Genomic DNA, 27,602 nt, shown 5'->3' with positions numbered 1-27,602 from the left:
TGTGTCTGGTTTGAGAGTGCCAAGTGCCTCCTGCAAACTGACATCAGGAACCTGGCCTGGTGACTTTTGTTTCTCAAGGGAAAGGCCATGGTTCGTGTCCACGGCCCGGTGGCCCGGAGTGGCCGGCTGCCTGCTGAAATTCCGCATAGTTCAGGATATCTCCCAGATGCAAGGTGCACCCACAGGCAACTCTGTCTGGTTTGAGAGTGCCAAGTGCCTCCTGCAAACTGACATCAGGAACCTGGCCTGGTGAGTTTTGTTTCTCAGGGCAAAGGCCATCGTTTGTGTCCAGGGCTCGGTGGCCCCGAGTGGCCGGCTGCCTGCTGAAATTCCGCATGCTTCAGGATATATCCCAGATGCAACGTGCACCCAGAGGCAACTGTGTCTGGTTTCACAGTGCCAAGTGCCTCCTGCAAACTGACATCAGGAACCTGGCCTGGTGAGTTTTGTTTCTCAGGGGAAAGGCCATGGTTCGTGTCCACGGCCCGGTGGCCCGGAGTGGCCGGCTGCCTGCTGAAATTCTGCATGCTTCAGGATATCTCCCAGATGCAAGGTGCACCCAGAGGCAACTGTGTCTGGTTTGACAGTGCCAAGTGCCTCCTGCAAACTGTCATCAGGAACCTGGCCTGGTGAGTTTTGTTTCTCAGGGGAAAGGGCATCGTTCGTGTCCAGGGCCCGGTGGCCCGGAGTGGCCGGCTGCCTGCTGAAATTCCGCATGCTTCAGGATATCTCCCAGATGCAAGGTGCCCCCACAGGCAACTGTGTCTGGTTTGACAGTGCCAAGTGCCTCCTGCAAACTGACATCAGGAATCTGGCCTGGTGAGTTTTGTTTCTCAGGGCAAAGGCCATCGTTTTTGTCCAGGGCTCGGTGGCCCGGAGTGGCCGGCTGCCTGCTGAAATTCCGCATGGTTCAGGATATCTCCCAGATGCAAGGTGCACCCACAGGCAACTGTGTCTGGTTTCACAGTGCCAAGTGCCTCCTGCAAACTGACATCAGGAACCTGGCCTGGTGAGTTTTGTTTCTCAGGGGAAAGGGCATCGTTCGTGTCCAGGGCCCGGTGGCCCGGAGTGGCCGGCTGCCTGCTGAAATTCCGCATGGTTCAGGATATCTCCCAGATGCAAGGTGCCCCCACAGGCAACTGTGTCTGGTTTGACAGTGCCAAGTGCCTCCTGCAAACTGACATCAGGAACCTGGCCTGGTGACTTTTGTTTCTCAGGGGAAAGGCCATGGTTCGTGTCCACGGCCCGGTGGCCCGGAGTGGCCGGCTGCCTGCTGAAATTCCGCATGCTTCAGGATATCTCCCAGATGCAAGGTGCACCCAGAGGCAACTGTGTCTGGTTTGACAGTGCCAAGTGCCTCCTGCAAACTGTCATCAGGAACCTGGCCTGGTGAGTTTTGTTTCTCAGGGGAAAGGGCATCGTTCGTGTCCTGGGCCCGGTGGCCCGGAGTGGCGGCTGCGTGCTGAAGTTCCGCATGCTTCAGGATATCTCCCAGATGCAAGGTGCCCCCACAGGCAACTGTGTCTGGTTTGAGAGTGCCAAGTGCCTCCTGCAAACTGACATCAGGAACCTGGCCTGGTGAGTTTTGTTTCTCAGGGCAAAGGCCATCGTTTGTGTCCAGGGCCCGGTGGCCCGGAGTGGCCGGCTGCCTGCTGAAATTCCGCATGGTTCAGGATATCTCCCAGATGCAAGGTGCCCCCACAGGCAACTGTGTCTGGTTTGACAGTGCCAAGTGCCTCCTGCAAACTGACATCAGGAACCTGGCCTGGTGAGTTTTGTTTCTCAGGGGAAAGGCCATGGTTCGTGTCCACGGCCCGGTGGCCCGGAGTGGCCGGCTGCCTGCTGAAATTCCGCATGCTTCAGGATATCTCCCAGATGCAAGGTGCCCCCACAGGCAACTGTGTCTGGTTTGAGAGTGCCAAGTGCCTCCTGCAAACTGACATCAGGAACCTGGCCTGGTGAGTTTTATTTCTCAGGGCAAAGGCCATCGTTTGTGTCCAGGGCCCGGTGGCCCGGAGTGGCCGGCTGCCTGCTGAAATTCCGCATGCTTCAGGATATCTCCCAGATGCAAGGTGCCCCCACAGGCAACTGTGTCTGGTTTGACAGTGCCAAGTGCCTCCTGCAAACTGACATCAGGAACCTGGCCTGGTGAGTTTTGTTTCTCAGGGGAAAGGCCATGATTCATGTCCAGGGCCCGGTGGCCCGGAGTGGCCGGCTGCCTGCTGAAATTCCGCATGCTTCAGGATATCTCCCAGATGCAAGGTGCCCCCACAGGCAACTGTGTCTGGTTTGACAGTGCCAAGTGCCTCCTGCAAACTGACATCAGGAACCTGGCCTGGTGAGTTTTGTTTCTCAGGGCAAAGGCCATCGTTTTTGTCCAGGGCTCGGTGGCCCGGAGTGGCCGGCTGCCTGCTGAAATTCCGCATGGTTCAGGATATCTCCCAGATGCAAGGTGCACCCACAGGCAACTGTGTCTGGTTTGAGAGTGCCAAGTGCCTCCTGCAAACTGACATCAGGAACCTGGCCTGGTGACTTTTGTTTCTCAGGGGAAAGGCCATGGTTCGTGTCCACGGCCCGGTGGCCCGGAGTGGCCGGCTGCCTGCTGAAATTCCGCATGGTTCAGGATATCTCCCAGATGCAAGGTGCCCCCACAGGCAACTGTGTCTGGTTTGACAGTGCCAAGTGCCTCCTGCAAACTGACATCAGGAACCTGGCCTGGTGAGTTTTGTTTCTCAGGGGAAAGGGCATCGTTTGTGTCCAGGGCCCGGTGGCCCGGAGTGGCCGGCTGCCTGCTGAAATTCCGCATGGTTCTGGATATCTCCCAGATGCAAGGTGCCCCCACAGGCAACTGTGTCTGGTTTGAGAGTGCCAAGTGCCTCCTGCAAACTGACATCAGGAACCTGGCCTGGTGAGTTTTGTTTCTCAGGGGAAAGGCCATCGTTTGTGTCCAGGGCCCGGTGGCCCGGAGTGGCCGGCTGCCTGCTGATATTCCGCATGGTTCAGGATATCTCCCAGATCCAAGGTGCCCCCACAGGCAACTGTGTCTGGTTTGACAGTGCCAAGTGCCTCCTGCAAACTGACATCAGGAACCTGGCCTGGTGAGTTTTTTTTCTCAGGGGGAAGGGCATCGTTCGTGTCCAGGGCCCGGTGGCCCGGAGTGGCCGGCTGCCTGCTGAAATTCCGCATGGTTCAGGATATCTCCCAGATGCAAGGTGCCCCCACAGGCAACTGTGTCTGGTTTGACAGTGCCAAGTGCCTCCTGCAAACTGACATCAGGAACCTGGCCTGGTGAGTTTTGTTTCTCAGGGGAAAGGGCATCGTTCGTGTCCAGGGCCCGGTGGCCCGGAGTGGCCGGCTGCCTGCTGAAATTCCGCATGGTTCAGGATATCTCCCAGATGCAAGGTGCCCCCACAGGCAACTGTGTCTGGTTTGACAGTGCCAAGTGCCTCCTGCAAACTGACATCAGGAACCTGGCCTGGTGAGTTTTGTTTCTCAGGGGAAAGGGCATCGTTCGTGTCCAGGGCCCGGTGGCCCGGAGTGGCCATCTGCCTGCTGAAATTCCGCATGGTTCAGGATATCTCCCAGATGCAAGGTGCCCCCACAGGCAACTGTGTCTGGTTTGACAGTGCCAAGTGCCTCCTGCAAACTGACATCAGGAACCTGGCCTGGTGAGTTTTGTTTCTCAGGGGAAAGGGCATCGTTCGTGTCCAGGGCCCGGTGGCCCGGAGTGGCCGGCTGCCTGCTGAAATTCCGCATGCTTCAGGATATCTCCCAGATGCAAGGTGCCCCCACAGGCAACTGTGTCTGGTTTGACAGTGCCAAGTGCCTCCTGCAAACTGACATCAGGAACCTGGCCTGGTGAGTTTTGTTTCTCAGGGCAAAGGCCATCGTTTGTGTCCAGGTCTCGGTGGCCCGGAGTGGCTGGCTGCCGGCTGAAATTCCGCATGGTTCAGGATATCTCCCAGATGCAAGGTGCCCCCACAGGCAACTGTGTCTGGTTTGAGAGTGCCAAGTGCCTCCTGCAAACTGACATCAGGAACCTGGCCTGGTGACTTTTGTTTCTCAAGGGAAAGGCCATGGTTCGTGTCCACGGCCCGGTGGCCCGGAGTGGCCGGCTGCCTGCTGAAATTCCGCATAGTTCAGGATATCTCCCAGATGCAAGGTGCACCCACAGGCAACTCTGTCTGGTTTGAGAGTGCCAAGTGCCTCCTGCAAACTGACATCAGGAACCTGGCCTGGTGAGTTTTGTTTCTCAGGGTAAAGGCCATCGTTTGTGTCCAGGGCCCGGTGGCCCGGAGTGGCCGGCTGCCTGCTGAAATTCCGCATGGTTCAGGATATCTCCCAGATGCAAGGTGCCCCCACAGGCAACTGTGTCTGGTTTGACAGTGCCAAGTGCCTCCTGCAAACTGACATCAGGAACCTGGCCTGGTGAGTTTTGTTTCTCAGGGGAAAGGGCATCGTTCGTGTCCAGGGCCCGGTGGCCCGGAGTGGCCGGCTGCCTGCTGAAATTCCGCATGGTTCAGGATATCTCCCAGATGCAAGGTGCCCCCACAGGCAACTGTGTCTGGTTTGAGAGTGCCAAGTGCCTCCTGCAAACTGACATCAGGAACCTGGCCTGGTGAGTTTTGTTTCTCTGGGGAAAGGGCATCGTTCGTGTCCAGGGCCCGGTGGCCCGGAGTGGCCGGCTGCCTGCTGAAATTCCGCATGCTTCAGGATACCTCCCAGATGCAAGGAGCACCCACAGGCAACTGTGTCTGGTTTGACAGTGCCAAGTGCCTCTTGCAAACTGACATCAGGAACCTGGCCTGGTGACTTTTGTTTCTCAGGGGAAAGGGCATCGTTCGTGTCCAGGGCCTAGTGGCCCGGAGTGGCCGGCTGCCTGCTGAAATTCCGCATGCTTCAGGATATCTCCCAGATGCTACGTGCACCCACAGGCAACTCTGTCTGGTTTGACAGTGCCAAGTGCCTCCTGCAAACTGACATCAGGAACCTGGCCTGGTGAGTTTGGTTTCTCAGGGCAAAGGCCATCGTTTGTGTCCAGGGCTCGGTGGCCCCGAGTGGCCGGCTGCCTGCTGAAATTCCGCATGCTTCAGGATATATCCCAGATGCAACGTGCACCCAGAGGCAACTGTGTCTGGTTTCACAGTGCCAAGTGCCTCCTGCAAACTGACATCAGGAACCTGGCCTGGTGACTTTTGTTTCTCAGGGGAAAGGCCATGGTTCGTGTCCACGGCCCGGTGGCCCGGAGTGGCCGGCTGCCTGCTGAAATTCTGCATGCTTCAGGATATCTCCCAGATGCAAGGTGCACCCACAGGCAACTGTGTCTGGTTTGACAGTGCCAAGTGCCTCCTGCAAACTGTCATCAGGAACCTGGCCTGGTGAGTTTTGTTTCTCAGGGGAAAGGGCATCGTTCGTGTCCAGGGCCCGGTGGCCCGGAGTGGCCGGCTGCGTGCTGAAATTCCGCATGCTTCAGGATATCTCCCAGATGCAAGGTGCCCCCACAGGCAACTGTGTCTGGTTTGACAGTGCCAAGTGCCTCCTGCAAACTGACATCAGGAACCTGGCCTGGTGAGTTTTGTTTCTCAGGGCAAAGGCCATCGTTTGTGTCCAGGGCCCGGTGGCCCGGAGTGGCCGGCTGCCTGCTGAAATTCCGCATGGTTCAGGATATCTCCCAGATGCAAGGTGCCCCCACAGGCAACTGTGTCTGGTTTGACAGTGCCAAGTGCCTCCTGCAAACTGACATCAGGAACCTGGCCTGGTGACTTTTGTTTCTCAGGGGAAAGGCCATGGTTCGTGTCCACGGCCCGGTGGCCCGGAGTGGCCGGCTGCCTGCTGAAATTCCGCATGCTTCAGGATATCTCCCAGATGCAAGGTGCCCCCACAGGCAACTGTGTCTGGTTTGAGAGTGCCAAGTGCCTCCTGCAAACTGACATCAGGAACCTGGCCTGGTGAGTTTTATTTCTCAGGGCAAAGGCCATCGTTTGTGTCCAGGGCCCGGTGGCCCGGAGTGGCCGGCTGCCTGCTGAAATTCCGCATGGTTCAGGATATCTCCCAGATGCAAGGTGCACCCACAGGCAACTGTGTCTGGTTTGAGAGTGCCAAGTGCCTCCTGCAAACTGACATCAGGAACCTGGCCTGGTGACTTTTGTTTCTCAGGGGAAAGGCCATGGTTCGTGTCCACGGCCCGGTGGCCCGGAGTGGCCGGCTGCCTGCTGAAATTCCGCATGGTTCAGGATATCTCCCAGATGCAAGGTGCCCCCACAGGCAACTGTGTCTGGTTTGACAGTGCCAAGTGCCTCCTGCAAACTGACATCAGGAACCTGGCCTGGTGAGTTTTGTTTCTCAGGGGAAAGGGCATCGTTTGTGTCCAGGGCCCGGTGGCCCGGAGTGGCCGGCTGCCTGCTGAAATTCCGCATGGTTCTGGATATCTCCCAGATGCAAGGTGCCCCCACAGGCAACTGTGTCTGGTTTGAGAGTGCCAAGTGCCTCCTGCAAACTGACATCAGGAACCTGGCCTGGTGAGTTTTGTTTCTCAGGGGAAAGGCCATCGTTTGTGTCCAGGGCCCGGTGGCCCGGAGTGGCCGGCTGCCTGCTGATATTCCGCATGGTTCAGGATATCTCCCAGATCCAAGGTGCCCCCACAGGCAACTGTGTCTGGTTTGACAGTGCCAAGTGCCTCCTGCAAACTGACATCAGGAACCTGGCCTGGTGAGTTTTTTTTCTCAGGGGGAAGGGCATCGTTCGTGTCCAGGGCCCGGTGGCCCGGAGTGGCCGGCTGCCTGCTGAAATTCCGCATGGTTCCGGATATCTCCCAGATGCAAGGTGCCCCCACAGGCAACTGTGTCTGGTTTGACAGTGCCAAGTGCCTCCTGCAAACTGACATCAGGAACCTGGCCTGGTGAGTTTTGTTTCTCAGGGGAAAGGGCATCGTTCGTGTCCAGGGCCCGGTGGCCCGGAGTGGCCGGCTGCCTGCTGAAATTCCGCATGGTTCAGGATATCTCCCAGATGCAAGGTGCCCCCACAGGCAACTGTGTCTGGTTTGAGAGTGCCAAGTGCCTCCTGCAAACTGACATCAGGAACCTGGCCTGGTGAGTTTTGTTTCTCAGGGGAAAGGGCATCGTTCGTGTCCAGGGCCCGGTGGCCCGGAGTGGCCATCTGCCTGCTGAAATTCCGCATGGTTCAGGATATCTCCCAGATGCAAGGTGCCCCCACAGGCAACTGTGTCTGGTTTGACAGTGCCAAGTGCCTCCTGCAAACTGACATCAGGAACCTGGCCTGGTGAGTTTTGTTTCTCAGGGGAAAGGGCATCGTTCATGTCCAGGGCCCGGTGGCCCGGAGTGGCCGGCTGCCTGCTGAAATTCCGCATGCTTCAGGATATCTCCCAGATGCAAGGTGCCCCCACAGGCAACTGTGTCTGGTTTGACAGTGCCAAGTGCCTCCTGCAAACTGACATCAGGAACCTGGCCTGGTGACTTTTGTTTCTCAGGGCAAAGGCCATCGTTTGTGTCCAGGTCCCGGTGGCCCGGAGTGGCCGGCTGCCGGCTGAAATTCCGCATGGTTCAGGATATCTCCCAGATGCAAGGTGCCCCCACAGGCAACTGTGTCTGGTTTGAGAGTGCCAAGTGCCTCCTGCAAACTGACATCAGGAACCTGGCCTGGTGACTTTTGTTTCTCAGGGGAAAGGCCATGGTTCGTGTCCACGGCCCGGTGGCCCGGAGTGGCCGGCTGCCTGCTGAAATTCCGCATAGTTCAGGATATCTCCCAGATGCAAGGTGCACCCACAGGCAACTCTGTCTGGTTTGAGAGTGCCAAGTGCCTCCTGCAAACTGACATCAGGAACCTGGCCTGGTGAGTTTTGTTTCTCAGGGCAAAGGCCATCGTTTGTGTCCAGGGCCCGGTGGCCCGGAGTGGCCGGCTGCCTGCTGAAATTCCGCATGGTTCAGGATATCTCCCAGATGCAAGGTGCCCCCACAGGCAACTGTGTCTGGTTTGACAGTGCCAAGTGCCTCCTGCAAACTGACATCAGGAACCTGGCCTGGTGAGTTTTGTTTCTCAGGGGAAAGGGCATCGTTCGTGTCCAGGGCCCGGTGGCCCGGAGTGGCCGGCTGCCTGCTGAAATTCCGCATGGTTCAGGATATCTCCCAGATGCAAGGTGCCCCCACAGGCAACTGTGTCTGGTTTGAGAGTGCCAAGTGCCTTCTGCAAACTGACATCAGGAACCTGGCCTGGTGAGTTTTGTTTCTCAGGGGAAAGGGCATCGTTCGTGTCCAGGGCCCGGTGGCCCGGAGTGGCCGGCTGCCTGCTGAAATTCCGCATGCTTCAGGATACCTCCCAGATGCAAGGAGCACCCACAGGCAACTGTGTCTGGTTTGACAGTGCCAAGTGCCTCTTGCAAACTGACATCAGGAACCTGGCCTGGTGAGTTTTGTTTCTCAGGGGAAAGGGCATCGTTCGTGTCCAGGGCCCGGTGGCCCGGAGTGGCGGCTGCGTGCTGAAGTTCCGCATGCTTCAGGATATCTCCCAGATGCAAGGTGCCCCCACAGGCAACTGTGTCTGGTTTGACAGTGCCAAGTGCCTCCTGCAAACTGACATCAGGAACCTGGCCTGGTGAGTTTTGTTTCTCAGGGCAAAGGCCATCGTTTGTGTCCAGGTCTCGGTGGCCCGGAGTGGCCGGCTGCCGGCTGAAATTCCGCATGGTTCAGGATATCTCCCAGATGCAAGTTGCCCCCACAGGCAACTGTGTCTGGTTTGAGAGTGCCAAGTGCCTCCTGCAAACTGACATCAGGAACCTGGCCTGGTGACTTTTGTTTCTCAAGGGAAAGGCCATGGTTCGTGTCCACGGCCCGGTGGCCCGGAGTGGCCGGCTGCCTGCTGAAATTCCGCATAGTTCAGGATATCTCCCAGATGCAAGGTGCACCCACAGGCAACTCTGTCTGGTTTGAGAGTGCCAAGTGCCTCCTGCAAACTGACATCAGGAACCTGGCCTGGTGAGTTTTGTTTCTCAGGGCAAAGGCCATCGTTTGTGTCCAGGGCCCGGTGGCCCGGAGTGGCCGGCTGCCTGCTGAAATTCCGCATGGTTCAGGATATCTCCCAGATGCAAGGTGCCCCCACAGGCAACTGTGTCTGGTTTGACAGTGCCAAGTGCCTCCTGCAAACTGACATCAGGAACCTGGCCTGGTGAGTTTTGTTTCTCAGGGGAAAGGGCATCGTTCGTGTCCAGGGCCCGGTGGCCTGGAGTGGCCGGCTGCCTGCTGAAATTCCGCATGGTTCAGGATATCTCCCAGATGCAAGGTGCCCCCACAGGCAACTGTGTCTGGTTTGAGAGTGCCAAGTGCCTCCTGCAAACTGACATCAGGAACCTGGCCTGGTGAGTTTTGTTTCTCTGGGGAAAGGGCATCGTTCGTGTCCAGGGCCCGGTGGCCCGGAGTGGCCGGCTGCCTGCTGAAATTCCGCATGCTTCAGGATACCTCCCAGATGCAAGGAGCACCCACAGGCAACTGTGTCTGGTTTGACAGTGCCAAGTGCCTCTTGCAAACTGACATCAGGAACCTGGCCTGGTGACTTTTGTTTCTCAGGGGAAAGGGCATCGTTCGTGTCCAGGGCCTAGTGGCCCGGAGTGGCCGGCTGCCTGCTGAAATTCCGCATGCTTCAGGATATCTCCCAGATGCAACGTGCACCCACAGGCAACTCTGTCTGGTTTGACAGTGCCAAGTGCCTCCTGCAAACTGACATCAGGAACCTGGCCTGGTGACTTTTGTTTCTCAGGGGAAAGGCCATCGTTTGTGTCCAGGGCTCGGTGGCCCCGAGTGGCCGGCTGCCTGCTGAAATTCCGCATGCTTCAGGATATATCCCAGATGCAACGTGCACCCAGAGGCAACTGTGTCTGGTTTCACAGTGCCAAGTGCCTCCTGCAAACTGACATCAGGAACCTGGCCTGGTGACTTTTGTTTCTCAGGGGAAAGGCCATGGTTCGTGTCCACGGCCCGGTGGCCCGGAGTGGCCGGCTGCCTGCTGAAATTCTGCATGCTTCAGGATATCTTCCAGATGCAAGGTGCACCCACAGGCAACTGTGTCTGGTTTGACAGTGCCAAGTGCCTCCTGCAAACTGACATCAGGAACCTGGCCTGGTGAGTTTTGTTTCTCAGGGGAAAGGGCATCGTTCGTGTCCAGGGCCCGGTGGCCCGGAGTGGCCGGCTGCGTGCTGAAATTCCGCATGGTTCAGGATATCTCCCAGATGCAAGGTGCCCCCACAGACAACTGTGTCTGGTTTGACAGTGCCAAGTGCCTCCTGCAAACTGACATCAGGAACCTGGCCTGGTGAGTTTTGTTTCTCAGGGCAAAGGCCATCGTTTTTGTCCAGGGCTCGGTGGCCCGGAGTGGCCGGCTGCCTGCTGAAATTCCGCATGGTTCAGGATATCTCCCAGATGCAAGGTGCACCCACAGGCAACTGTGTCTGGTTTCACAGTGCCAAGTGCCTCCTGCAAACTGACATCAGGAACCTGGCCTGGTGAGTTTTGTTTCTCAGGGGAAAGGGCATCGTTTGTGTCCAGGGCCCGGTGGCCCGGAGTGGCCGGCTGCCTGCTGAAATTCCGCATGGTTCAGGATATCTCCCAGATGCAAGGTGCCCCCACAGGCAACTGTGTCTGGTTTGAGAGTGCCAAGTGCCTCCTGCAAACTGACATCAGGAACCTGGCCTGGTGACTTTTGTTTCTCAGGGGAAAGGCCATGGTTCGTGTCCACGGCCCGGTGGCCCGGAGTGGCCGGCTGCCTGCTGAAATTCCGCATGCTTCAGGATATCTCCCAGATGCAAGGTGCACCCACAGGCAACTGTGTCTGGTTTGACAGTGCCAAGTGCCTCCTGCAAACTGTCATCAGGAACCTGGCCTGGTGAGTTTTGTTTCTCAGGGGAAAGGGCATCGTTCGTGTCCAGGGCCCGGTGGCCCGGAGTGGCGGCTGCGTGCTGAAGTTCCGCATGCTTCAGGATATCTCCCAGATGCAAGGTGCCCCCACAGGCAACTGTGTCTGGTTTGAGAGTGCCAAGTGCCTCCTGCAAACTGACATCAGGAACCTGGCCTGGTGAGTTTTATTTCTCAGGGCAAAGGCCATCGTTTGTGTCCAGGGCCCGGTGGCCCGGAGTGGCCGGCTGCCTGCTGAAATTCCGCATGCTTCAGGATATCTCCCAGATGCAAGGTGCCCCCACAGGCAACTGTGTCTGGTTTGACAGTGCCAAGTGCCTCCTGCAAACTGACATCAGGAACCTGGCCTGGTGAGTTTTGTTTCTCAGGGCAAAGGCCATGGTTCATGTCCAGGGCCCGGTGGCCCGGAGTGGCCGGCTGCCTGCTGAAATTCCGCATGCTTCAGGATATCTCCCAGATGCAAGGTGCCCCCACAGGCAACTGTGTCTGGTTTGACAGTGCCAAGTGCCTCCTGCAAACTGACATCAGCCACCTGGCCTGGTGAGTTTTGTTTCTCAGGGCAAAGGCCATCGTTTTTGTCCAGGGCTCGGTGGCCCGGAGTGGCCGGCTGCCTGCTGAAATTCCGCATGGTTCAGGATATCTCCCAGATGCAAGGTGCCCCCACAGGCAACTGTGTCTGGTTTGAGAGTGCCAAGTGCCTCCTGCAAACTGACATCAGGAACCTGGCCTGGTGACTTTTGTTTCTCAGGGGAAAGGCCATGGTTCGTGTCCACGGCCCGGTGGCCCGGAGTGGCCGGCTGCCTGCTGAAATTCCGCATGGTTCAGGATATCTCCCAGATGCAAGGTGCCCCCACAGGCAACTGTGTCTGGTTTGACAGTGCCAAGTGCCTCCTGCAAACTGACATCAGGAACCTGGCCTGGTGAGTTTTGTTTCTCAGGGGAAAGGGCATCGTTTGTGTCCAGGGCCCGGTGGCCCGGAGTGGCCGGCTGCCTGCTGAAATTCCGCATGGTTCTGGATATCTCCCAGATGCAAGGTGCCCCCACAGGCAACTGTGTCTGGTTTGAGAGTGCCAAGTGCCTCCTGCAAACTGACATCAGGAACCTGGCCTGGTGAGTTTTGTTTCTCAGGGGAAAGGCCATCGTTTGTGTCCAGGGCCCGGTGGCCCGGAGTGGCCGGCTGCCTGCTGATATTCCGCATGGTTCAGGATATCTCCCAGATCCAAGGTGCCCCCACAGGCAACTGTGTCTGGTTTGACAGTGCCAAGTGCCTCCTGCAAACTGACATCAGGAACCTGGCCTGGTGAGTTTTTTTTCTCAGGGGGAAGGGCATCGTTCGTGTCCAGGGCCCGGTGGCCCGGAGTGGCCGGCTGCCTGCTGAAATTCCGCATGGTTCCGGATATCTCCCAGATGCAAGGTGCCCCCACAGGCAACTGTGTCTGGTTTGACAGTGCCAAGTGCCTCCTGCAAACTGACATCAGGAACCTGGCCTGGTGAGTTTTGTTTCTCAGGGGAAAGGGCATCGTTCGTGTCCAGGGCCCGGTGGCCCGGAGTGGCCGGCTGCCTGCTGAAATTCCGCATGCTTCAGGATATCTCCCAGATGCAAGGTGCCCCCACAGGCAACTGTGTCTGGTTTGAGAGTGCCAAGTGCCTCCTGCAAACTGACATCAGGAACCTGGCCTGGTGAGTTTTGTTTCTCAGGGGAAAGGGCATCGTTCGTGTCCAGGGCCCGGTGGCCCGGAGTGGCCATCTGCCTGCTGAAATTCCGCATGGTTCAGGATATCTCCCAGATGCAAGGTGCCCCCACAGGCAACTGTGTCTGGTTTGACAGTGCCAAGTGCCTCCTGCAAACTGACATCAGGAACCTGGCCTGGTGAGTTTTGTTTCTCAGGGGAAAGGGCATCGTTCGTGTCCAGGGCCCGGTGGCCCGGAGTGGCCGGCTGCCTGCTGAAATTCCGCATGCTTCAGGATATCTCCCAGATGCAAGGTGCCCCCACAGGCAACTGTGTCTGGTTTGACAGTGCCAAGTGCCTCCTGCAAACTGACATCAGGAACCTGGCCTGGTGACTTTTGTTTCTCAGGGCAAAGGCCATCGTTTGTGTCCAGGTCCCGGTGGCCCGGAGTGGCCGGCTGCCGGCTGAAATTCCGCATGGTTCAGGATATCTCCCAGATGCAAGGTGCCCCCACAGGCAACTGTGTCTGGTTTGAGAGTGCCAAGTGCCTCCTGCAAACTGACATCAGGAACCTGGCCTGGTGACTTTTGTTTCTCAAGGGAAAGGCCATGGTTCGTGTCCACGGCCCGGTGGCCCGGAGTGGCCGGCTGCCTGCTGAAATTCCGCATAGTTCAGGATATCTCCCAGATGCAAGGTGCACCCACAGGCAACTCTGTCTGGTTTGAGAGTGCCAAGTGCCTCCTGCAAACTGACATCAGGAACCTGGCCTGGTGAGTTTTGTTTCTCAGGGCAAAGGCCATCGTTTGTGTCCAGGGCCCGGTGGCCCGGAGTGGCCGGCTGCCTGCTGAAATTCCGCATGGTTCAGGATATCTCCCAGATGCAAGGTGCCCCCACAGGCAACTGTGTCTGGTTTGACAGTGCCAAGTGCCTCCTGCAAACTGACATCAGGAACCTGGCCTGGTGAGTTTTGTTTCTCAGGGGAAAGGGCATCGTTCGTGTCCAGGGCCCGGTGGCCCGGAGTGGCCGGCTGCCTGCTGAAATTCCGCATGGTTCAGGATATCTCCCAGATGCAAGGTGCCCCCACAGGCAACTGTGTCTGGTTTGAGAGTGCCAAGTGCCTCCTGCAAACTGACATCAGGAACCTGGCCTGGTGAGTTTTGTTTCTCTGGGGAAAGGGCATCGTTCGTGTCCAGGGCCCGGTGGCCCGGAGTGGCCGGCTGCCTGCTGAAATTCCGCATGCTTCAGGATACCTCCCAGATGCAAGGAGCACCCACAGGCAACTGTGTCTGGTTTGACAGTGCCAAGTGCCTCTTGCAAACTGACATCAGGAACCTGGCCTGGTGAGTTTTGTTTCTCAGGGGAAAGGGCATCGTTCGTGTCCAGGGCCTAGTGGCCAGGAGTGGCCGGCTGCCTGCTGAAATTCCGCATGCTTCAGGATATCTCCCAGATGCAACGTGCACCCACAGGCAACTCTGTCTGGTTTGACAGTGCCAAGTGCCTCCTGCAAACTGACATCAGGAACCTGGCCTGGTGAGTTTTGTTTCTCAGGGCAAAGGCCATCGTTTGTGTCCAGGGCTCGGTGGCCCCGAGTGGCCGGCTGCCTGCTGAAATTCCGCATGCTTCAGGATATATCCCAGATGCAACGTGCACCCAGAGGCAACTGTGTCTGGTTTCACAGTGCCAAGTGCCTCCTGCAAACTGACATCAGGAACCTGGCCTGGTGACTTTTGTTTCTCAGGGGAAAGGCCATGGTTCGTGTCCACGGCCCGGTGGCCCGGAGTGGCCGGCTGCCTGCTGAAATTCTGCATGCTTCAGGATATCTCCCAGATGCAAGGTGCACCCACAGGCAACTGTGTCTGGTTTGACAGTGCCAAGTGCCTCCTGCAAACTGTCATCAGGAACCTGGCCTGGTGAGTTTTGTTTCTCAGGGGAAAGGGCATCGTTCGTGTCCAGGGCCCGGTGGCCCGGAGTGGCCGGCTGCGTGCTGAAATTCCGCATGGTTCAGGATATCTCCCAGATGCAAGGTGCCCCCACAGGCAACTGTGTCTGGTTTGACAGTGCCAAGTGCCTCCTGCAAACTGACATCAGGAACCTGGCCTGGTGAGTTTTGTTTCTCAGGGCAAAGGCCATCGTTTTTGTCCAGGGCTCGGTGGCCCGGAGTGGCCGGCTGCCTGCTGAAATTCCGCATGGTTCAGGATATCTCCCAGATGCAAGGAGCACCCACAGGCAACTGTGTCTGGTTTCACAGTGCCAAGTGCCTCCTGCAAACTGACATCAGGAACCTGGCCTGGTGAGTTTTGTTTCTCAGGGGAAAGGGCATCGTTTGTGTCCAGGGCCCGGTGGCCCGGAGTGGCCGGCTGCCTGCTGAAATTCCGCATGGTTCAGGATATCTCCCAGATGCAAGGTGCCCCCACAGGCAACTGTGTCTGGTTTGAGAGTGCCAAGTGCCTCCTGCAAACTGACATCAGGAACCTGGCCTGGTGACTTTTGTTTCTCAGGGGAAAGGCCATGGTTCGTGTCCACGGCCCGGTGGCCCGGAGTGGCCGGCTGCCTGCTGAAATTCCGCATGGTTCAGGATATCTCCCAGATGCAAGGTGCACCCACAGGCAACTGTGTCTGGTTTGACAGTGCCAAGTGCCTCCTGCAAACTGTCATCAGGAACCTGGCCTGGTGAGTTTTGTTTCTCAGGGGAAAGGGCATCGTTCGTGTCCAGGGCCCGGTGGCCCGGAGTGGCGGCTGCGTGCTGAAGTTCCGCATGCTTCAGGATATCTCCCAGATGCAAGGTGCCCCCACAGGCAACTGTGTCTGGTTTGACAGTGCCAAGTGCCTCCTGCAAACTGACATCAGGAACCTGGCCTGGTGAGTTTTGTTTCTCAGGGCAAAGGCCATCGTTTGTGTCCAGGGCCCGGTGGCCCGGAGTGGCCGGCTGCCTGCTGAAATTCCGCATGGTTCAGGATATCTCCCAGATGCAAGGTGCCCCCACAGGCAACTGTGTCTGGTTTGACAGTGCCAAGTGCCTCCTGCAAACTGACATCAGGAACCTGGCCTGGTGACTTTTGTTTCTCAGGGGAAAGGCCATGGTTCGTGTCCACGGCCCGGTGGCCCGGAGTGGCCGGCTGCCTGCTGAAATTCCGCATGCTTCAGGATATCTCCCAGATGCAAGGTGCCCCCACAGGCAACTGTGTCTGGTTTGAGAGTGCCAAGTGCCTCCTGCAAACTGACATCAGGAACCTGGCCTGGTGAGTTTTATTTCTCAGGGCAAAAGCCATCGTTTGTGTCCAGGGCCCGGTGGCCGGAGTGGCCGGCTGCCTGCTGAAATTCCGCATGCTTCAGGATATCTCCCAGATGCAAGGTGCCCCCACAGGCAACTGTGTCTGGTTTGACAGTGCCAAGTGCCTCCTGCAAACTGACATCAGGAACCTGGCCTGGTGAGTTTTGTTTCTCAGGGCAAAGGCCATGGTTCATGTCCAGGGCCCGGTGGCCCGGAGTGGCCGGCTGCCTGCTGAAATTCCGCATGCTTCAGGATATCTCCCAGATGCAAGGTGCCCCCACAGGCAACTGTGTCTGGTTTGACAGTGCCAAGTGCCTCCTGCAAACTGACATCAGCCACCTGGCCTGGTGAGTTTTGTTTCTCAGGGCAAAGGCCATCGTTTTTGTCCAGGGCTCGGTGGCCCGGAGTGGCCGGCTGCCTGCTGAAATTCCGCATGGTTCAGGATATCTCCCAGATGCAAGGTGCACCCACAGGCAACTGTGTCTGGTTTGAGAGTGCCAAGTGCCTCCTGCAAACTGACATCAGGAACCTGGCCTGGTGACTTTTGTTTCTCAGGGGAAAGGCCATGGTTCGTGTCCACGGCCCGGTGGCCCGGAGTGGCCGGCTGCCTGCTGAAATTCCGCATGGTTCAGGATATCTCCCAGATGCAAGGTGCCCCCACAGGCAACTGTGTCTGGTTTGACAGTGCCAAGTGCCTCCTGCAAACTGACATCAGGAACCTGGCCTGGTGAGTTTTGTTTCTCAGGGGAAAGGGCATCGTTTGTGTCCAGGGCCCGGTGGCCCGGAGTGGCCGGCTGCCTGCTGAAATTCCGCATGGTTCTGGATATCTCCCAGATGCAAGGTGCCCCCACAGGCAACTGTGTCTGGTTTGAGAGTGCCAAGTGCCTCCTGCAAACTGACATCAGGAACCTGGCCTGGTGAGTTTTGTTTCTCAGGGGAAAGGCCATCGTTTGTGTCCACGGCCCGGTGGCCCGGAGTGGCCGGCTGCCTGCTGATATTCCGCATGGTTCAGGATATCTCCCAGATCCAAGGTGCCCCCACAGGCAACTGTGTCTGGTTTGACAGTGCCAAGTGCCTCCTGCAAACTGACATCAGGAACCTGGCCTGGTGACTTTTTTTTCTCAGGGGGAAGGGCATCGTTCGTGTCCAGGGCCCGGTGGCCCGGAGTGGCCGGCTGCCTGCTGAAATTCCGCATGGTTCCGGATATCTCCCAGATGCAAGGTGCCCCCACAGGCAACTGTGTCTGGTTTGAGAGTGCCAAGTGCCTCCTGCAAACTGACATCAGGAACCTGGCCTGGTGACTTTTGTTTCTCAGGGGAAAGGGCATCGTTTTTGTCCAGGGCTCGGTGGCCCGGAGTGGCCGGCTGCCTGCTGAAATTCCGCATGGTTCAGGATATCTCCCAGATGCAAGGTGCACCCACAGGCAACTGTGTCTGGTTTCACAGTGCCAAGTGCCTCCTGCAAACTGACATCAGGAACCTGGCCTGGTGAGTTTTGTTTCTCAGGGGAAAGGGCATCGTTTGTGTCCAGGGCCCGGTGGCCCGGAGTGGCCGGCTGCCTGCTGAAATTCCGCATGGTTCAGGATATCTCCCAGATGCAAGGTGCCCCCACAGGCAACTGTGTCTGGTTTGAGAGTGCCAAGTGCCTCCTGCAAACTGACATCAGGAACCTGGCCTGGTGACTTTTGTTTCTCAGGGGAAAGGCCATGGTTCGTGTCCACGGCCCGGTGGCCCGGAGTGGCCGGCTGCCTGCTGAAATTCCGCATGCTTCAGGATATCTCCCAGATGCAAGGTGCACCCACAGGCAACTGTGTCTGGTTTGACAGTGCCAAGTGCCTCCTGCAAACTGTCATCAGGAACCTGGCCTGGTGAGTTTTGTTTCTCAGGGGAAAGGGCATCGTTCGTGTCCAGGGCCCGGTGGCCCGGAGTGGCGGCTGCGTGCTGAAGTTCCGCATGCTTCAGGATATCTCCCAGATGCAAGGTGCCCCCACAGGCAACTGTGTCTGGTTTGACAGTGCCAAGTGCCTCCTGCAAACTGACATCAGGAACCTGGCCTGGTGAGTTTTGTTTCTCAGGGCAAAGGCCATCGTTTGTGTCCAGGGCCCGGTGGCCCGGAGTGGCCGGCTGCCTGCTGAAATTCCGCATGGTTCAGGATATCTCCCAGATGCAAGGTGCCCCCACAGGCAACTGTGTCTGGTTTGACAGTGCCAAGTGCCTCCTGCAAACTGACATCAGGAACCTGGCCTGGTGACTTTTGTTTCTCAGGGGAAAGGCCATGGTTCGTGTCCACGGCCCGGTGGCCCGGAGTGGCCGGCTGCCTGCTGAAATTCCGCATGGTTCAGGATATCTCCCAGATGCAAGGTGCCCCCACAGGCAACTGTGTCTGGTTTGAGAGTGCCAAGTGCCTCCTGCAAACTGACATCAGGAACCTGGCCTGGTGAGTTTTATTTCTCAGGGCAAAGGCCATCGTTTGTGTCCAGGGCCCGGTGGCCCGGAGTGGCCGGCTGCCTGCTGAAATTCCGCATGCTTCAGGATATCTCCCAGATGCAAGGTGCCCCCACAGGCAACTGTGTCTGGTTTGACAGTGCCAAGTGCCTCCTGCAAACTGACATCAGGAACCTGGCCTGGTGAGTTTTGTTTCTCAGGGGAAAGGCCATCGTTTGTGTCCAGGGCCCGGTGGCCCGGAGTGGCCGGCTGCCTGCTGATATTCCGCATGGTTCAGGATATCTCCCAGATCCAAGGTGCCCCCACAGGCAACTGTGTCTGGTTTGACAGTGCCAAGTGCCTCCTGCAAACTGACATCAGGAACCTGGCCTGGTGACTTTTTTTTCTCAGGGGGAAGGGCATCGTTCGTGTCCAGGGCCCGGTGGCCCGGAGTGGCCGGCTGCCTGCTGAAATTCCGCATGGTTCCGGATATCTCCCAGATGCAAGGTGCCCCCACAGGCAACTGTGTCTGGTTTGACAGTGCCAAGTGCCTCCTGCAAACTGACATCAGGAACCTGGCCTGGTGAGTTTTGTTTCTCAGGGCAAAGGCCATCGTTTTTGTCCAGGGCTCGGTGGCCCGGAGTGGCCGGCTGCCTGCTGAAATTCCGCATGGTTCAGGATATCTCCCAGATGCAAGGTGCACCCACAGGCAACTGTGTCTGGTTTCACAGTGCCAAGTGCCTCCTGCAAACTGACATCAGGAACCTGGCCTGGTGAGTTTTGTTTCTCAGGGGAAAGGGCATCGTTTGTGTCCAGGGCCCGGTGGCCCGGAGTGGCCGGCTGCCTGCTGAAATTCCGCATGGTTCAGGATATCTCCCAGATGCAAGGTGCCCCCACAGGCAACTGTGTCTGGTTTGAGAGTGCCAAGTGCCTCCTGCAAACTGACATCAGGAACCTGGCCTGGTGACTTTTGTTTCTCAGGGGAAAGGCCATGGTTCGTGTCCACGGCCCGGTGGCCCGGAGTGGCCGGCTGCCTGCTGAAATTCCGCATGCTTCAGGATATCTCCCAGATGCAAGGTGCACCCACAGGCAACTGTGTCTGGTTTGACAGTGCCAAGTGCCTCCTGCAAACTGTCATCAGGAACCTGGCCTGGTGAGTTTTGTTTCTCAGGGGAAAGGGCATCGTTCGTGTCCAGGGCCCGGTGGCCCGGAGTGGCCGGCTGCCTGCTGAAATTCCGCATGCTTCAGGATATCTCCCAGATGCAAGGTGCCCCCACAGGCAACTGTGTCTGGTTTGAGAGTGCCAAGTGCCTCCTGCAAACTGACATCAGGAACCTGGCCTGGTGAGTTTTGTTTCTCAGGGGAAAGGCCATCGTTCGTGTCCAGGGCCCGGTGGCCCGGAGTGGCCATCTGCCTGCTGAAATTCCGCATGGTTCAGGATATCTCCCAGATGCAAGGTGCCCCCACAGGCAACTGTGTCTGGTTTGACAGTGCCAAGTGCCTCCTGCAAACTGACATCAGGAACCTGGCCTGGTGAGTTTTGTTTCTCAGGGGAAAGGGCATGGTTCGTGTCCAGGGCCTAGTGGCCCGGAGTGGCCGGCTGCCTGCTGAAATTCCGCATGCTTCAGGATATCTCCCAGATGCAACGTGCACCCACAGGCAACTGTGTCTGGTTTGACAGTGCCAAGTGCCTCCTGCAAACTGACATCAGGAACCTGGCCTGGTGAGTTTTGTTTCTCAGGGCAAAGGCCATCGTTTGTGTCCAGGGCTCGGTGGCCCCGAGTGGCCGGCTGCCTGCTGAAATTCCGCATGCTTCAGGATATATCCCAGATGCAACGTGCACCCAGAGGCAACTGTGTCTGGTTTCACAGTGCCAAGTGCCTCCTGCAAACTGACATCAGGAACCTGGCCTGGTGACTTTTGTTTCTCAGGGGAAAGGCCATCGTTTGTGTCCAGGGCCCGGTGGCCCGGAGTGGCCGGCTGCCTGCTGAAATTCTGCATGCTTCAGGATATCTCCCAGATGCAAGGTGCACCCACAGGCAACTGTGTCTGGTTTGACAGTGCCAAGTGCCTCCTGCAAACTGTCATCAGGAACCTGGCCTGGTGAGTTTTGTTTCTCAGGGGAAAGGGCATCGTTCGTGTCCAGGGCCCGGTGGCCCGGAGTGGCCGGCTGCGTGCTGAAATTCCGCATGGTTCAGGATATCTCCCAGATGCAAGGTGCCCCCACAGGCAACTGTGTCTGGTTTGACAGTGCCAAGTGCCTCCTGCAAACTGACATCAGGAACCTGGCCTGGTGAGTTTTGTTTCTCAGGGCAAAGGCCATCGTTTTTGTCCAGGGCCCGGTGGCCCGGAGTGGCCGGCTGCCTGCTGAAATTCCGCATGCTTCAGGATACCTCCCAGATGCAAGGAGCACCCACAGGCAACTGTGTCTGGTTTGACAGTGCCAAGTGCCTCTTGCAAACTGACATCAGGAACCTGGCCTGGTGAGTTTTGTTTCTCAGGGGAAAGGGCATCGTTTGTGTCCAGGGCCCGGTGGCCCGGAGTGGCCGGCTGCCTGCTGAAATTCCGCATGGTTCAGGATATCTCCCAGATGCAAGGTGCCCCCACAGGCAACTGTGTCTGGTTTGAGAGTGCCAAGTGCCTCCTGCAAACTGACATCAGGAACCTGGCCTGGTGACTTTTGTTTCTCAGGGGAAAGGCCATGGTTCGTGTCCACGGCCCGGTGGCCCGGAGTGGCCGGCTGCCTGCTGAAATTCCGCATGGTTCAGGATATCTCCCAGATGCAAGGTGCACCCACAGGCAACTGTGTCTGGTTTGACAGTGCCAAGTGCCTCCTGCAAACTGTCATCAGGAACCTGGCCTGGTGAGTTTTGTTTCTCAGGGGAAAGGGCATCGTTCGTGTCCAGGGCCCGGTGGCCCGGAGTGGCGGCTGCGTGCTGAAGTTCCGCATGCTTCAGGATATCTCCCAGATGCAAGGTGCCCCCACAGGCAACTGTGTCTGGTTTGACAGTGCCAAGTGCCTCCTGCAAACTGACATCAGGAACCTGGCCTGGTGAGTTTTGTTTCTCAGGGCAAAGGCCATCGTTTGTGTCCAGGGCCCGGTGGCCCGGAGTGGCCGGCTGCCTTCTGAAATTCCGCATGGTTCAGGATATCTCCCAGATGCAAGGTGCCCCCACAGGCAACTGTGTCTGGTTTGACAGTGCCAAGTGCCTCCTGCAAACTGACATCAGGAACCTGGCCTGGTGACTTTTGTTTCTCAGGGGAAAGGGCATGGTTCGTGTCCAGGGCCCGGTGGCCCGGAGTGGCCGGCTGCCTGCTGAAATTCCGCATGCTTCAGGATATCTCCCAGATGCAAGGTGCCCCCACAGGCAACTGTGTCTGGTTTGAGAGTGCCAAGTGCCTCCTGCAAACTGACATCAGGAACCTGGCCTGGTGAGTTTTATTTCTCAGGGCAAAAGCCATCGTTTGTGTCCAGGGCCCGGTGGCCCGGAGTGGCCGGCTGCCTGCTGAAATTCCGCATGCTTCAGGATATCTCCCAGATGCAAGGTGCCCCCACAGGCAACTGTGTCTGGTTTGACAGTGCCAAGTGCCTCCTGCAAACTGACATCAGGAACCTGGCCTGGTGAGTTTTGTTTCTCAGGGCAAAGGCCATGGTTCATGTCCAGGGCCCGGTGGCCCGGAGTGGCCGGCTGCCTGCTGAAATTCCGCATGCTTCAGGATATCTCCCAGATGCAAGGTGCCCCCACAGGCAACTGTGTCTGGTTTGACAGTGCCAAGTGCCTCCTGCAAACTGACATCAGCCACCTGGCCTGGTGAGTTTTGTTTCTCAGGGCAAAGGCCATCGTTTTTGTCCAGGGCTCGGTGGCCCGGAGTGGCCGGCTGCCTGCTGAAATTCCGCATGGTTCAGGATATCTCCCAGATGCAAGGTGCACCCACAGGCAACTGTGTCTGGTTTGAGAGTGCCAAGTGCCTCCTGCAAACTGACATCAGGAACCTGGCCTGGTGACTTTTGTTTCTCAGGGGAAAGGCCATGGTTCGTGTCCACGGCCCGGTGGCCCGGAGTGGCCGGCTGCCTGCTGAAATTCCGCATGCTTCAGGATATCTCCCAGATGCAAGGTGCCCCCACAGGCAACTGTGTCTGGTTTGACAGTGCCAAGTGCCTCCTGCAAACTGACATCAGGAACCTGGCCTGGTGACTTTTGTTTCTCAGGGGAAAGGGCATCGTTTGTGTCCAGGGCCCGGTGGCCCGGAGTGGCCGGCTGCCTGCTGAAATTCCGCATGCTTCAGGATATCTCCCAGATGCAAGGTGCCCCCACAGGCAACTGTGTCTGGTTTGACAGTGCCAAGTGCCTCCTGCAAACTGACATCAGGAACCTGGCCTGGTGAGTTTTGTTTCTCAGGGGAAAGGCCATGGTTCGTGTCCACGACCCTGTGGCCCCGAGTGGCCGGCTGCCTGCTGAAATTCCGCATGCTTCAGGATATCTCCCAGATGCAAGGTGCCCCCACAGGCAACTGTGTCTGGTTTGAGAGTGCCAAGTGCCTCCTGCAAACTGACATCAGGAACCTGGCCTGGTGAGTTTTGTTTCTCAGGGCAAAGGCCATCGTTTGTGTCCAGGGCCCGGTGGCCCGGAGTGGCCGGCTGCCTGCTGATATTCCGCATGGTTCAGGATATCTCCCAGATCCAAGGTGCCCCCACAGGCAACTGTGTCTGGTTTGACAGTGCCAAGTGCCTCCTGCAAACTGACATCAGGAACCTGGCCTGGTGAGTTTTGTTTCTCAGGGGAAAGGGCATCGTTCGTGTCCAGGGCCCGGTGGCCCGGAGTGGCCATCTGCCTGCTGAAATTCCGCATGGTTCAGGATATCTCCCAGATGCAAGGTGCCCCCACAGGCAACTGTGTCTGGTTTGACAGTGCCAAGTGCCTCCTGCAAACTGACATCAGGAACCTGGCCTGGTGAGTTTTGTTTCTCAGGGGAAAGGGCATCGTTCGTGTCCAGGGCCCGGTGGCCCGGAGTGGCCGGCTGCGTGCTGAAATTCCGCATGCTTCAGGATATCTCCCAGATGCAAGGTGCCCCCACAGGCAACTGTGTCTGGTGTGACAGTGCCAAGTGCCTCCTGCAAACTGACATCAGGAACCTGGCCTGGTGAGTTTTGTTTCTCAGGGCAAAGGCCATCGTTTGTGTCCAGGGCCCGGTGGCCCGGAGTGGCCGGCTGCCTGCTGAAATTCCGCATGGTTCAGGATATCTCCCAGATGCAAGGTGCCCCCACAGGCAACTGTGTCTGGTTTGAGAGTGCCAAGTGCCTCCTGCAAACTGACATCAGGAACCTGGCCTGGTGACTTTTGTTTCTCAAGGGAAAGGCCATGGTTCGTGTCCAGGGCCCGGTGGCCCGGAGTGGCCGGCTGCCTGCTGAAATTCCGCATAGTTCAGGATATCTCCCAGATGCAAGGTGCCCCCACAGGCAACTGTGTCTGGTTTGACAGTGCCAAGTGCCTCCTGCAAACTGACATCAGGAACCTGGCCTGGTGAGTTTTGTTTCTCAGGGGAAAGGGCATCGTTCGTGTCCAGGGCCCGGTGGCCCGGAGTGTCCATCTGCCTGCTGAAATTCCGCATGGTTCAGGATATCTCCCAGATGCAAGGTGCCCCCACAGGCAACTGTGTCTGGTTTGAGAGTGCCAAGTGCCTCCTGCAAACTGACATCAGGAACCTGGCCTGGTGAGTTTTGTTTCTCAGGGGAAAGGGCATTGTTCGTGTCCAGGGCCCGGTGGCCCGGAGTGGCCGGCTGCGTGCTGAAATTCCGCATGCTTCAGGATATCTCCCAGATGCAAGGTGCCCCCACAGGCAACTGTGTCTGGTGTGACAGTGCCAAGTGCCTCCTGCAAACTGACATCAGGAACCTGGCCTGGTGACTTTTGTTTCTCAGGGCAAAGGCCATCGTTTGTGTCCAGGGCCCGGTGGCCCGTAGTGGCCGGCTGCCTGCTGAAATTCCGCATGCTTCAGGATATCTCCCAGATGCAAGGTGCCCCCACAGGCAACTGTGTCTGGTTTGACAGTGCCAAGTGCCTCCTGCAAACTGACATCAGGAACCTGGCCTGGTGAGTTTTTTTTCTCAGGGGGAAAGGCATCGTTCGTGTCCAGGGCCCGGTGGCCCGGAGTGGCCGGCTGCCTGCTGAAATTCCGCATGGTTCAGGATATCTCCCAGATGCAAGGTGCCCCCACAGGCAACTGTGTCTGGTTTGACAGTGCCAAGTGCCTCCTGCAAACTGACATCAGGAACATGGCCTGGTGAGTTTTGTTTCTCAGGGGAAAGGGCATCGTTCGTGTCCAGGGCCCGGTGGCCCGGAGTGGCCGGCTGCCTGCTGAAATTCCGCATGCTTCAGGATATCTCCCAGATGCAAGGTGCCCCCACAGGCAACTGTGTCTGGTTTGACAGTGCCAAGTGCCTCCTGCAAACTGACATCAGGAACCTGGCCTGGTGAGTTTTGTTTCTCAGGGGAAAGGGCATCGTTCGTGTCCAGGGCCCGGTGGCCCGGAGTGGCCATCTGCCTGCTGAAATTCCGCATGGTTCAGGATATCTCCCAGATGCAAGGTGCCCCCACAGGCAACTGTGTCTGGTTTGACAGTGCCAAGTGCCTCCTGCAAACTGACATCAGGAACCTGGCCTGGTGAGTTTTGTTTCTCAGGGGAAAGGGCATCGTTCGTGTCCAGGGCCCGGTGGCCCGGAGTGGCCGGCTGCGTGCTGAAATTCCGCATGCTTCAGGATATCTCCCAGATGCAAGGTGCCCCCACAGGCAACTGTGTCTGGTGTGACAGTGCCAAGTGCCTCCTGCAAACTGACATCAGGAACCTGGCCTGGTGAGTTTTGTTTCTCAGGGCAAAGGCCATCGTTTGTGTCCAGGGCCCGGTGGCCCGGAGTGGCCGGCTGCCTGCTGAAATTCCGCATGGTTCAGGATATCTCCCAGATGCAAGGTGCCCCCACAGGCAACTGTGTCTGGTTTGAGAGTGCCAAGTGCCTCCTGCAAACTGACATCAGGAACCTGGCCTGGTGACTTTTGTTTCTCAAGGGAAAGGCCATGGTTCGTGTCCACGGCCCGGTGGCCCGGAGTGGCCGGCTGCCTGCTGAAATTCCGCATAGTTCAGGATATCTCCCAGATGCAAGGTGCCCCCACAGGCAACTGTGTCTGGTTTGACAGTGCCAAGTGCCTCCTGCAAACTGACATCAGGAACCTGGCCTGGTGAGTTTTGTTTCTCAGGGGAAAGGGCATCGTTCGTGTCCAGGGCCCGGTGGCCCGGAGTGTCCATCTGCCTGCTGAAATTCCGCATGGTTCAGGATATCTCCCAGATGCAAGGTGCCCCCACAGGCAACTGTGTCTGGTTTGAGAGTGCCAAGTGCCTCCTGCAAACTGACATCAGGAACCTGGCCTGGTGACTTTTGTTTCTCAAGGGAAAGGCCATGGTTCGTGTCCACGGCCCGGTGGCCCGGAGTGGCCGGCTGCGTGCTGAAATTCCGCATGCTTCAGGATATCTCCCAGATGCAAGGTGCACCCACAGGCAACTGTGTCTGGTTTGACAGTGCCAAGTGCCTCCTGCAAACTGACATCAGGAACCTGGCCTGGTGAGTTTTGTTTCTCAGGGCAAAGGCCATCGTTTGTGTCCAGGGCCCGGTGGCCCGGAGTGGCCGGCTGCCTGCTGAAATTCCGCATGGTTCAGGATATCTCCCAGATGCAAGGTGCCCCCACAGGCAACTGTGCCTGGTTTGACAGTGCCAAGTGCCTCCTGCAAACTGACATCAGGAACCTGGCCTGGTGAGTTTTGTTTCTCAGGGGAAAGGGCATCGTTCGTGTCCAGGGCCCGGTGGCCCGGAGTGGCCGGCTGCCTGCTGAAATTCCGCATGGTTCAGGATATCTCCCAGATGCAAGGTGCCCCCACAGGCAACTGTGTCTGGTTTGACAGTGCCAAGTGCCTCCTGCAAACTGACATCAGGAACCTGGCCTGGTGAGTTTTGTTTCTCAGGGGAAAGGGCATCGTTCGTGTCCAGGGCCCGGTGGCCCGGAGTGGCCAGCTGCCTGCTGAAATTCCGCATGCTTCAGGATACCTCCCAGATGCAAGGAGCACCCACAGGCAACTGTGTCTGGTTTGACAGTGCCAAGTGCCTCTTGCAAACTGACATCAGGAACCTGGCCTGGTGAGTTTTGTTTCTCAGGGGAAAGGGCATCGTTCGTGTCCAGGGCTTAGTGGCCCGGAGTGGCCGGCTGCCTGCTGAAATTCCGCATGCTTCAGGATATCTCCCAGATGCAACGTGCACCCACAGGCAACTCTGTCTCGTTTGACAGTGCCAAGTGCCTCCTGCAAACTGACATCAGGAACCTGGCCTGGTGAGTTTTGTTTCTCAGGGCAAAGGCCATCGTTTGTGTCCAGGGCTCGGTGGCCCCGAGTGGCCGGCTGCCTGCTGAAATTCCGCATGCTTCAGGATATATCCCAGATGCAACGTGCACCCAGAGGCAACTGTGTCTGGTTTCACAGTGCCAAGTGCCTCCTGCAAACTGACATCAGGAACCTGGCCTGGTGACTTTTGTTTCTCAGGGGAAAGGCCATGGTTCGTGTCCACGGCCCGGTGGCCCGGAGTGGCCGGCTGCCTGCTGAAATTCTGCATGCTTCAGGATATCTCCCAGATGCAAGGTGCCCCCACAGGCAACTGTGTCTGGTTTGACAGTGCCAAGTGCCTCCTGCAAACTGTCATCAGGAACCTGGCCTGGTGAGTTTTGTTTCTCAGGGGAAAGGGCATCGTTCGTGTCCACGGCCCGGTGGCCCGGAGTGGCCGGCTGCGTGCTGAAATTCCGCATGCTTCAGGATATCTCCCAGATGCAAGGTGCCCCCACAGGCAACTGTGTCTGGTTTGACAGTGCCAAGTGCCTCCTGCAAACTGACATCAGGAACCTGGCCTGGTGAGTTTTGTTTCTCAGGGGAAAGGGCATCGTTCGTGTCCAGGGCCCGGTGGCCCGGAGTGGCCATCTGCCTGCTGAAATTCCGCATGGTTCAGGATATCTCCCAGATGCAAGGTGCCCCCACAGGCAACTGTGTCTGGTTTGACAGTGCCAAGTGCCTCCTGCAAACTGACATCAGGAACCTGGCCTGGTGAGTTTTGTTTCTCAGGGGAAAGGGCATCGTTCGTGTCCAGGGCCCGGTGGCCCGGAGTGGCCGGCTGCGTGCTGAAATTCCGCATGCTTCAGGATATCTCCCAGATGCAAGGTGCCCCCACAGGCAACTGTGTCTGGTGTGACAGTGCCAAGTGCCTCCTGCAAACTGACATCAGGAACCTGGCCTG

Source organism: Passer domesticus, chromosome 4, assembly GCF_036417665.1.
Source record: "Passer domesticus isolate bPasDom1 chromosome 4, bPasDom1.hap1, whole genome shotgun sequence".
In the NCBI taxonomy this organism is placed as follows: domain Eukaryota; kingdom Metazoa; phylum Chordata; class Aves; order Passeriformes; family Passeridae; genus Passer; species Passer domesticus.
Note: the sequence above shows the minus strand (reverse complement) of the source record.